At 28.8% G+C, this 3,867-nt stretch overlaps 1 long non-coding RNA gene across 2 annotated transcripts; it reads left to right on the top strand.

The window, feature by feature from the left end:
- The first annotated feature begins 783 nt into the window (after positions 1-783).
- On the top strand, positions 784-2,898 carry LOC145071724 (uncharacterized). Of its 2 annotated transcripts, none has more exons than XR_013690737.1 (5): positions 784-1,124; positions 1,247-1,323; positions 1,457-1,687; positions 1,787-1,848; positions 2,633-2,898. It is a non-coding gene; the product is annotated as an uncharacterized LOC145071724 (long non-coding RNA). The 2 variants fall into 2 exon arrangements; XR_013690743.1 differs by having other exon boundaries at positions 785-1,124; positions 1,457-1,619.
- The last annotated feature ends 969 nt before the right edge of the window (positions 2,899-3,867 follow it).

The raw sequence follows: 3,867 nt of genomic DNA, 5'->3' as shown, positions 1-3,867 counted from the left end.
ACAATCAAAAAGTCTTCAATTCACTTATTTTATGAAGTAAAAATATAAAATACGTTTACAAATATAAACTTTGATTTTTAGCAAACAAATGCATTTGAATTCGTTTAACATAAAAACATCATAAAGTCATTAATATTAAGAAAAATAGTGCTTAAACTCAATTAGATATCACAAAAGATCTCTAAAGAATATTCTTTTTGTGAAATTATTGTGAATATTTACACCGATGTTGAACAACGAACAAGTGTAGTTTTTCATATGGGACATGTATTAGATAATTATAGAACCACTTCATATATATCTTAATTACCTTATAAAGCATTTTTGGTCAAATGTTAAATTTTAAGTCGTACAAACATACAATGCATTTGTACAATCAATTTATACATTACAAAAAGAATAGATTACATATGATCAACAGTTGAAAAGGTCAAATCTCTTATCCACTATTCTTAAGCTATTTTGACCCGGTTCATTCCTTATCTCCGTATTTCTCCAAAAATCTCGCAATTTCTGTTCACAAATCTTAGATATATATCGCTGACGTTTTCATTTCTAGGGTTTAATTCATCTTTCAGCATTCAACCACCATTGTCACACCCGTCGCTTGGCACGGATAAACGGCTAGTATCTTAATAAACATTTAACCTTAAATACTGAATTTTAAAAGAAACAAAAAATAATACATTTTTACAATAAATTTATGCATTGAAATCTTATTTAGTCAGATCTCATTTCCTATCCGGTACAACAACCTCCCCCACTTTATCGCCCTTTCTTAGGCCCTTAATTTTCTTGACCATTTATATAACACCTCCCTGTTCTTCCATTCACTGTCTGCTTACCATCCACCACATGACCAACAAAAAAAAACTAATAGCAACACGAGCAAGAAACCCTAACGATAATAGATCGATTATGTGTTTCTCGAAATCAAATATGTCGCTTCTACAGAAACCCACCATCATCTTGCACTACCCCTTGATTTCTTCCCCTCTCTTTTGTTGTTTTTTAGGTTTTAAGTTGACTTTCTGGTACGATTGGGAGAACATGGGAATGGTCATGGTGTTCTTGACCTCCGCTCACCAGATTTACCACCAAGCGCCTTTCTTTATGATTTCCAAGTAACATTCTTGAATCCATTTTCGACTACCTTCAACACCACCGACCACATATATCTCATGCTCTTTCACTAATAACATTTGGTGAAATTTTGGGCTTTTTGATGATTCTATTTTATTCTTAGTTTATGAAGACATGGGGAAAGCTGAGCTAAAGGAAATGGAAGCTTTTTCATAGAATTTGGTTTGAAAGACATAAGGGGTATGTGTGTTTTTCCTTTCTCAATCGATATCCATTTAGATTCACCTTCATTTTGATGTTTTTGATGCTTGGAAGAATATAGGTATAACTTAGTCTTCATTTCGTTGTTTTTTATATAATATTTTGGTTTCAGGCACTTATATGGAGGTCATAACCAGTGAAACCACCATCTCTATGTAAACCACCGCATCGACGTCTCTCTTCCTCCTACATCTATAGAAACCTTTACACCACAACCACTAAACCATCATTGTTGGTGTATCTCTCTCTAAAACCATCATTAACCACCATATTCGGTGGGTCTTTGTTCTTATTGTTTGTTGTTACGACTTTAGAGTTACCAAAAAATGTTATGCAAACGATGGTAACCATAATATTACATTTCTTTAGGTTATTATTCTTGAAATAAGGTCTCTAATTTCCAGGATTAACTCTTTTTTTTTTGTTGTTTTTGGCATATCAGATTCAATTTGTTATTAGGGCTTCAGAAACCATCCCCTACCATCTTTGGATCTAGATCTGTGGGTTAGCTTTCTATTCATTATTTTTTTTGTTCATATGTTGGCCTATTCAGGAACTATCTTTGATGCTTCATATTTTTTTTTTTTTACTTTTTGCAAAAGAAAATCAAACAAATCAGAAACAAGAACATGTTTGTGATGTAAAAAGAATCATACAGGAGATGTTTAAGACCAGTTAAGATTTACCATGTAGCTTTGGTAGTAATTATTATTTTCTTTTGAAAAATGAGGTAACAAGACTATAACATTAAAAAAACTCTTTCTTTTAAGAATAATAACTCTATAAATTAAATTTGTTTATAGATATCCAAAATTGGAAAACTGAATACCTTTGCAAGGTATTTGTATACTTAAATGTATTTTTATGTTTCTCTGAATTTTAGAGGTTGTTAATGTTTGAAACTAATTTTACATTTTAAATTTGACCCATACAATACTTAATATGGAAAAATAGGAAGATAAATCCATTAGAACTTTGATCCGATTAAAAAAAGTGAAAAAAACTAATCAAAAGTTGTTGAATTATGATACTATTTGTCCTTAGCCTTCATGACGATTTTCAGAACAAGAATATGAGTGCATCTTTGGAAGTACATTTTATTCTTTAATTATTTAGCAGCATCTTTCCTTTTTTTTTCCCTATATTTCTACTGTTTTACTCTGTACTTCAATTATTAAAATGTGTATGTTATGATCTCGGAAGATTTGATGCGGGTTTTGTTTATTTAATTGATTTAATTTGTGGGTTTTGCTTATTTGATTGATTTGTTTTATGGGTTTGATTGCAGTTTTGAAACAGAAATCTTGAACTCGAAGATGGTTGTATATGTCGTCACACCAGATAAATGGAAGTGGTTTCCAGTCATGGGAAGCCCATGAGACATGTATTTCTGGGTTATTACAAGGTAGGCACTACGTTTTTTTTTCTTTTTTTATTTTAACTATGCCTTTTTCCAGTTAGGTGTTTTTGAGCTAATTAGTTAACATAATCTTCCATTTAATTGGTTGTTTACATAATTTTTATTAGCTCGATGTATGTATGTTCGTTTTCCCATCTTAGCCTTATATATATATATATATATATATATATATATATATATATATATATATATATATATATATATATATATATATATATCTGTGTGCATGTGTGTGTGTGTGTTATGTATGTATTTTTGTATTATTATGTGTATCATGTATGTATGTGTTTTTGTAGTGTGTGAAAGACATTCAAACTATTTCAGGTTAATTGTTAATAAACTACAATTATGAGATGTTTATTTTTTTCCAGAGTAAATTAATTGACACAATATATCGTCAAAGTGATCTATTTTGTGAAAATTAATTTAATGAGAACTTAAATTTTTGGTTTGTGTTTATTAATGCGGATGTTAATCGACCAAAAGATAAGTTAATATTTGAACGGATAAATATATGTTTGATGATAAATATACGATAATTTTTAGGTTACATGTCATTAATAAGTCAATCCAAATAGTGGCTTATTAATTGACATAATATATTGTCAATTATTATTTTTCAAAAATTATAGTTTATGTGTTTATTGATGTGGGTATTAGCCGACCTAAAGGTAGACTGATATTTAGTCGAATAAAATTGATATAGTAAAAAAAACAATTAATCATGAAAATCATATTGTTATATGACAAATTAAAATTGATGGTAATGTAATAAGCATGCATAATCAAAACAAAATAAACTTCAAATTAAAATGAGGGATGAAGTATCATTTACTAAAATTAAATAAAAAATGGTACAAAAAAATAAAATCTATAACTTGATTCAAAATTTCAAAAACTTCTTTATACACAACATTGAAACTTTTGTTTGTAAATTTATTATGCTTATTTAAAATAAACAATTTTGATAAGGGATCTTTTTGTACATTTAACACTTACGATGTTGGTCAGCAAAACTTATGTCACCTGTCACTTAAGTCAACTTTGTCACATAATTGAGCTATCATTAACATGATCATAGTTTTAAAAATATATAATTTGGA

Source organism: Lactuca serriola, chromosome 1, assembly GCF_051521515.1.
Source record: "Lactuca serriola cultivar US96UC23 chromosome 1, Lser_US96UC23_V15, whole genome shotgun sequence".
Classification (NCBI taxonomy): domain Eukaryota; kingdom Viridiplantae; phylum Streptophyta; class Magnoliopsida; order Asterales; family Asteraceae; genus Lactuca; species Lactuca serriola.
This window is presented reverse-complemented; position numbering and strand designations above follow the sequence as displayed.